General features: G+C 42.6%; 1 long non-coding RNA gene across 1 annotated transcript in view; it reads left to right on the top strand.

Annotated features, from left to right (window-relative positions):
- Positions 1 to 8,326, top strand: part of LOC308071980 — a 147,513-nt gene that overhangs the window by 84,571 nt on the left and 54,616 nt on the right. The window lies entirely within an intron of this gene.

Consider the following 8,326-nt stretch of genomic DNA (forward strand, 5'->3'; position numbering starts at 1 on the left):
GGAGAGGATTTTTCCCTACAAAAATGGAGGGTCTTTTCAGTGATGGAAATACCTTAAAGAATTGCACCTTTGTGATTATTCATAGATTTGTTTGTAAGGTAAGAGCCCCTTAAAGCATTCAGAAGTGATTGAATTGATACGCTGACACTGGCTTGAAATAAATTGCTGAATCCTGATGCTTTGTTCATTTTCTGTTTAGCATATTGTATTTTTCAGTGCATTGTAATACTGGGTTACTCAAACAAGATGAGAATGCTCATTTCAACAAGAGCGGGACTAAAATTGGGTTTTTTTGAAGAACGTTGCATATTGGTTTTTAATGTAACAGTTTCAAAATGGTGCCTGTGTATTCCTGTCAAAACAGAAATAATTATACTACTTCTTAATGAGTTATATTTGTTTAATATCTGCAGATGAAAACACAAAGTAACCTTCTTTAAAACATATTGAGTTTTTGCTTTAGATCTTTGTTCACCAGGGACCACACTGACTCTGGGATTTTGTACAGCCTTGAGAGATGTATTTGGGCTGATTAATATACTACCAGTCAGTGTATTGTTAGGCTCCCTAGACCGGCCCTTACATGAGGCGAAGGGACGTGAAAAAACCCTTTTCCATTTCAAATTTTTTAACCAGACTTTCTACCTCCTCCACCTACTAGGTGTGAGAATACCTTTATCATTAACTGCTAGTACTGCAAATGTGAGCAAATGCTTTTGGAGCAGCCTGGATCCTGGGTGACTCCAGCAATTCTGTTCAATCTGCTGAGAAATGCTGTAAGTTATCCTGGCTCCCCAGAGTCTTGACAGACAGCTGGAAAACCACTGGATGGTCCATTTTTCCAATAGCTTGAGAACTGAGAGGGAGAAGCTCTGTCCAGCCTCTGGCTGCTTTTTCCTGCCTAGAAGAACCCATATGGCTAACATGGAGGCAAAGGAAAGAGCCAGGATGGCTTCTTCCTTTCCTTTGAAATTAGGACCCTTTCCTGCAGTCGTGGCATTAGAGGGAAGGTCCTGTCAGAGTGAGGAATGTGGCACAAAATGAGTGCCTTACACCAGGACGTCAACTGCTGTTGAGAATATTTATGAACGGGCTTCTTTAATGAAGTGATTTGTTGGTCTGAAGTAAGTGCTTTATCTCATCAAGTCCACAGTACAGGAAATCTAATGTGAAGGTTTGGTCCCAGCAAAGTATGCTTGGCTTGAAGAAAAGAATCACACTTTGGAAAAAAAGAATAATGGAATGTTGAATTAGTAATGGCTTTTGCAGCTTGTTTGCAGTTTGATCTTTCTATGCTGTAAAAATTATTTCAGTATTTAATTTCTAGGGCTTAATTTGTGCCTTTGCTTGGATTGTTTTTTAAAGATTTTCTTCTGCTTGGAAGAGTTTGTTTTCTACAACAGAAGAATATTATTACAATAGATGGTTTGCATTTGGCTGCCAGAAGCCCCAGCTGTTGGTAGGAGGATATTCAGAGCAAGTGTGTAAATAATGTTAAGACTGACAGACAGGCTTCCTTGAACCCCACGAAAACATAGCTCGCCTCTCCTAGGCCTCCCATCCAGGAAAGCAATTATGTTGGTATTACCTTTGCTTTTATAGATAAATACTCGTCTGCTTGGCTGGATTGGAGTCATACACCTAGATCTGCACTGTTGCGGGCTGCACCTCACGTAAACATGCTCAAACTATCTTTACATGAAGTCTCTTGGATATTGCTGTTAATACAGATGTGGGAATGTGGAGCTCAGTGTGCGGTACCAAGACCTGGCTAAGCTGCGCTGAGCTCCGCGCTGCGTTAGCCGTGCATCTTAGTGGCCAGCCAGCTAGGTAAGGCTATGTTGACAAAAGCTGTAGTCACAGCTTCCAGGTGTGCTTGGTGTGCTTGAGCTAGACAAGGATACTGGTTTGACATTCACTTTTGTACCCTGTTGTGGGGGTAACAGACCTTACTGGGCCCATAGAGGGGTAGAGGAAGAGTTACACCTGCTGAGATGGTGCTGGTAAATGTCTCTGTGCGTGTCTCCTGTTTCAGACACCCTTGAATTTCTCCACACTTGAGCTCCTTAGGTTATATACCTAGACTTACGAAAGGGAAGCTGATGTGCATGGAAATGAAAGGATTTGCACAGGGTCGGGAATGGTAGAGCCATAGACTGAGTCCAAGTCTCTTGAAACCATGCCAGTACCTCAACCACAAGGCCACCATTCCTTCGCAGCATATTTTCCTTTGACTGTAGCAGCTTTTGCAGCTGGCTGGCTTTGTAGAGCAGATCCAAAGCTCACTGAAGTCAGTGGGAGTCCACTTAGTGATTTCCAGCAGGCTTTGGATCAGTCCCATTAGGTGCTTTTTTCCTATATACTAGAAAGAATAGTTCTGTCTTTTAACGCTCCCTTTACCTGTCCCGGTTGTGTGTTAGGGAAGCTGTACAGTTTGAGATTAGGGTTATTTATTTTACCTTGTAAGGACCCCTGGAAACTGTTTCAAAAAACTGGTAGAAACCAAGGTTATTTCTCCCATGTCCCCACTGGAAATTTCTGCTCCCTCAGAGCACAGCTACATAAACAGCTGATTTGGCATTTAGTGCAAGGGAAGGAAAGGGAACGCCTGGCAGGATGGTGGGAATGAGTTATTGGAGGTGGTGGGGGAGGGGCCAGAGCCGTGGAGCAGGGCCACTGCTGGTGGAAGAAGCTGTGCTGGATGTTGAATCCACCATTTGTGTGGCTGCAGCCTCTTTGAAGAGATGGGAACTATCAGATGTAGGTGGGAAGGAATCTCTTCAACTGCTAGTATAATGTTATAATTAGTGTGATCACTGATCACCCAGTTAGTGTTTAACAGCTGTATGTGAAGGTTTCCTTTAGGTCCCCAGGACCAGTACTATCCACTGCCATCTCCCTAGACTGCAAAAATCATGGGTGAGAAGTCACAGCTTTTTTTATATTCCCATACTTCCCCATGTGAGCTAGCACCCGTCTTTCTTAATGGACCTTTCTACAGTCACGAAGAATTAGATCCTGTTCTTTATGAAGTCAATGGCTAAGTTACCAGTGCCTTCTGTGGCCTGGTTTCATTAGGTGTCCTCTGTGAGGGAGGGAGGGAGAAGGCTGAGCAGAGCAGAACACAAATCTGATGTGCACTAAAACCTACCAAACCTTTAGCTGTATTTCTGTTGACTGTGTTTGGCTTTTGATCTTACCCAAAGACCATTGAAACTGTCATTTAGATGAGGTAGTCTACTGCAACTGGAGTACATTCATTGTCTTTATTTAAAATTTTATACAAGGACTAGAAACTAAAATGCACTCCCAGCAGGTCCTCTGCTGATTTGCTGATACTGCTGAGGACCCCAGAGCCTGGAAGCATCCCAGTTTACATTAGATCTTAGTTAATTATTGAAGTTGGAGATCTAATTCCTCTGTGGGCCTGGGAGCCCTCTGTAATCAGTGGGATAAAAATAGCTACTTCCAGAAAGCAATTCAGAAATTCAGATGGGCTGCAAGTACCTGGTATTCATGGTCCTGTAGTCATTTCTCCTGACTGCAGGGGGAGTTTAGTGTAGGTAAACTCCTAATTTAAGCAGTTTAGTGAAGTGCCTGAAGTTAGGTGAGATGGATTTGTGGGCTGGTGACTAGTGATTTCTCATGGACCTCACTAAATTTTCATGGAGCTGCTTAACTACAGATATGTTGTTTAATAAGGAAAAGAGAAACCTGTGGGAAAACAAAGAATATCAATAATCACACGTACTTACATCTGGCAATAAAGTTTTGGGGAAAAAAATCAGTACAGCAGCTTGTTGCCTTTGAAACTTAATGCTATTAAAATGTTCAACATGAAGTTTCTATTTTTAAAGTAGCAGTTGAAAGAAATGCACAAGATTAATAAGAAGCTAAATTGAAAACACGTTGGTTCATAGGTAATACAGACAAACACTGAGTTAATGGGGAAGCATTCTTGGGGAGAGCTATGCGTGCGCTCCAGCTTGGGCCACTGCTTGTTTGTTTTTTATTTTGTCTTTCTTAAAAAGCAGAAGGGGGTAGAAATACCAGCCTGTTAAATCTTTTATTTCCTTTTTTTAGACTGTTGTTCGGTTGAGTTTATTAAGCTTTCTGAAACAGCAGCCTATGACAAGTTAAGATACTGTCTACCACTTTGATGCATAGGGAGTTGTTAATATAAACCATTCTCCAGCAGAACTGGACAACCAGTTTGCCTGTGGAAAGCCTTACAGACAAACAAGGAGGCATGTAGCAATCATGTGGGAAGTGATGAAAAGAAGATTTGAGTTATCGAGCCATTTACCTGGAAGGGAGAAGCCATCTGACACAGGTGTCCAAGAGAGCTGCAGATCTCCATCTGGATTTGTTGCTGTTGCAACAGATGCAGCTTAGAATAGACAATTCTTATCTAGCTAAAAAGCAAGAGGAGCTGCACCTCCAAGGAAGTGTTTGCAAAAGCAGTGGCAGATAGAAGCTTGTTTCAAGATGACCAGTCTTGTGCTAATAACCATACTTGCCAGCCCAGAGGACTGGATGGACTCTAGTTCTTGGTATTAGATGGAAAAAGGGGAGTTTGAGCAGGAAAGCAGGGTATTGGTAGGTTGGGCCCTGGAGAAAAGCTTTGGTTTCATTGGCACTGTGACCATTTACACTGTCAGGATCTGGCCTGCTGACTGCAGTGGAGTTAGGATCATCCATGTCAGCAGCAGAGCTGTCTCATATGGCTTTTATTTTCTCTCAGATTTTTTTTTTTTAAGTCTAAAGGGAACTAGCTGTGTGGTAATAATGGAAGAATGAGCACTGGAGGACCTTGTTAGCAGCCTGAAGGAGAATATGCAGATAGCTGTTTGGTTCATGAATTATTAGCAGAAGCAGTGAACGTTACCAGCAGGCACTACATGGAGCTGCGTATGGAATAACCTGCCGTGAATAAACTGCACAGAACATCCAATGTATGTTTACATAAGGGAGATGTCTGAAAAATATTAAAGTAGTAAATGTATTTATGTACATTCATATGTGCATTATTACCTTACACTAATACTCAAATGTGGGCTCTGTATTTCATTATGAGTTTGAATCAAAATGTATCTTTATGGGGTTGAATTAAATGTGGTATTAAGGCCTGATCAACAGCATGCTGAAGGTAGCGGGGTGCTTTCCATTAGCTGTGGCTTATGCCCCAAGATACCTACTGTGTTCAAAAAATCAGTTAGAGATGGTTTCTGCCTTGCGATGTTGCCATTGACACCACGGTGTTATGAATGGGCAGAGAGGAGCAGACTCGTCCATGTCATGTGGGTGGCAGACATGAGACAAGAACCAAGAATTTGTTGGCACAGAAGGACAAGATAAAGCCGGGCCAATTTCTGCTGTGCCATAGATTGAGGCACTCTCAGTCAACTCCAGCCTTGGCCTCCTGCCCCTCTGAATAGGTGCCAATAGGACCCCTAGACATTCTTCACAAGACCAAGGTTCTGGCTACTCGTCTGAGGATGTTTGATTTTCAGCTGAACCCTGCATGTCTCATAACAAGCTTTGGGTCTTAGTTTTGTGGTCATGGTTTATGTTTTATGAATCTTAGATGGTGGAGATTGGTAACGGGGACAGAGTCGGTGATGAGAACCTCGGGAAAGGCCATAGATATGTGGGGAAGGATCTGCTAGTGTTTAACAGTAAAACACGAAAATCTTTCCAGCTTACTGTTATGATTAGTCTGCTTTTGTATATGATCAAAGTTATATAAGCTATAATATAAGTTATGTAAGTTGCAAAGCTTCAATAACTTAAACTCCGCAGATGTTTGACAGGAACACAGGTACAAGCTGCCCAATGGTAGCGTTGCTAATTAGATCCTTTTTCTCTGGCCAAAGTTGTTCAGTATTAAAGAAAAACAAACAAAACCCTGATGATTTTGAATGTTAGAGGAAGAAAACCCCATTTTTTCTCATTGAGCAGATGTCTCATTTTCACAGATGCTGACCTATTTACTCAAGCACTTGGGAGTCTCAGACTGGTTGTTTAGGTGTTATGTGTGGTTGGTAGGACTGGTTGGAAACTAGAACTTCTTTATTGAAGTAAAATATGAAGTTTCAAACTGAGTTTGCCTACCCCATCAGGATATCAGGTCTCACTGAGTTTGGAGTGAGCTGGGTTCTTGCTGTGCAGGGGATATCCTGAGAAGTTTCACTTCGGAATCGTCAAAACGTTTTGATTCTGAAATTTGAAAATATGACATTCGATACTAGCGATTTTATATTATCATATAGTATACTATAACTGTAATACCGAATAAGGTATAACAGTATGCACACGTGGTATATATTAACATTTGTTTTCATGTAATGTATGTATAAGCTGAAACAATGAAATACAGTGATACGGTGAGAATGAAATGTATGAGTCAAGATTAACTCAGAAAGTTAAAACATCTAGCTGAAGTCGGTTTCTGTAAAACAATCTGGTTTCGAAAAAATGGTATTTATTATGTAAAACTACTACATCAAACTGCTCCTAGCTTTCAACCAAGTTTCATTATTATAAGTGAAACCAGTGATGCCCAACAATTTCCATTGTGGCAGCCTCTAATGTTGTTAAACTTTTACCATGCGTGCTGAAATCATACATGCTGAGGTCTGCTTCAGGCTGAATTTCTTTGGAAATGATCGGCAGAAATGCTTCAGCCGTTTCTGAGGCTGAGCACAGGGAAGAATACATTATTCCGCTCATGTTAAAATATGTTACAGCTGTTACAGAGAAGATCCTTAGAAAGGACTGGAAATCAGGACACTGGGGTAGACTTTTGCCTCCCATGTGGCTGCCCCGGTTTGGCCAAGGTGTGAACTTCTGTTCATATGTTCTCTGTGTTAGAGCTCAGCAGCTGAACTCTCTTGGCTCAAGGAGGGTTTGGTGGAACCAGGGACTTGTATCTGTTTTTTTTTTTGTATCACCTTTACTGTTCAAACATGTAAGCAAGGCTTGGAAGGAACAGTAGCCTCAGGTACCCTGTGTTCTTGATTGATCTCATTAGTTAATTATTCCTTTTTGCTGAGGAAAAACAGCTGATGTGCAGAAAAGTGAGTTTGTTATGTGGGACATCTGCCGTTCTTTCTGCTCTGCCTTTGACCTCAAGTCCAAGTTTTAACACAGGCATGCCGGCTTGGTGAGATGGTGCTCTCCATGTTGCCAGCGAGGAGCCAGCCGTGCCAGAGATTTAATCAGGTGGTGACACCAAGGACTAGCGGAGATGTTTGTGAACATGGAAAAAGTAGTTCTCCTGGGTCTCCCAGCCAAATGGCTGGCCAGAAGTACGGTTTCAGTTATAAGCAGAGCTAAAGTATGTTTATGTTAATGACAGATCTGCCAGCTGAGGCATAGATACTTTTATGAGACTAGATGTGATGGGACTACCTGCATATGGCTGATTCGTTTGACATAGCTGCTTGCTGAGTTTGGTTAATTAAGAGGGATGATATCTGTTGCTGCAAAGCGGCGTTGCCGAGCCCAGGTTTCTGCTAGAAGCTGAAGGCTGCGGGGTTTCCTGGGCGGGAATCACCTCAGAGCGTGGTGCGCAGCGGGCTGTCACTGCTAACACCCCACGGGGCCATGTTGATTCCCTGCCGGGAGCCTGGCTTCTATGAAAATCTTCAAGATCTATTTGTGGCTAATTTCTCATTATTTTTGAATGGCCAGGCTGCTGCCCCGTGTCCAGTTGTGGGGGTGTGGGGGCGGGCTGTGCCGTGAGGTGAGGCAGGGGCCATCCCTGCCTGCCGCAGCCGGTTCCCACTGGTTCCAGCCAGTTTCAGCCAGCTCCAGCAGCCCCACCACAGGGCACTGCTGCATGCAGCATATGCAAGGAATTAACAGAATTAACAACATTTGAGGTAATTTTAATTAATTTCCTCATTTTAAGGGAAATTATCATAATCTCCTGTTTCAGAAAGGTAATAATATTTTGTTTGTTGGTTTGTTTTAGGGTTTTTTTGGTCATGTTTACCTTAGCAGAACTAGTCAGCATCAACAAGAAAATAACTCGTGAGTTCATTTTTCCGAAACCCAATTTCTTCAACTAGACTACCTACTGGGAATCAGAGAGTGAACTCCTTTCTATAATTCAGCCTCCTGAAGGAAGGACGAGCTTAGCTCTCCTGTTTTTTTTAGTCTGGTTCTAAGTTTGAGCGCGTCGGGGCTACCTTTCTGCTTGTGGCTCACATACTGTCCCCAGGGGCCCGCCACTTCTGCATGGGCTCTGCATGTGGAGTGGAATGTAACCTGGTTGTTCAGGGCAGGCTGCTAATTACAGCTTTAATTTTATTGTGTTTAG

Source organism: Falco punctatus (assembly GCF_963210335.1).
Source record: "Falco punctatus genome assembly, chromosome: 12".
NCBI lineage: Eukaryota > Metazoa > Chordata > Aves > Falconiformes > Falconidae > Falco > Falco punctatus.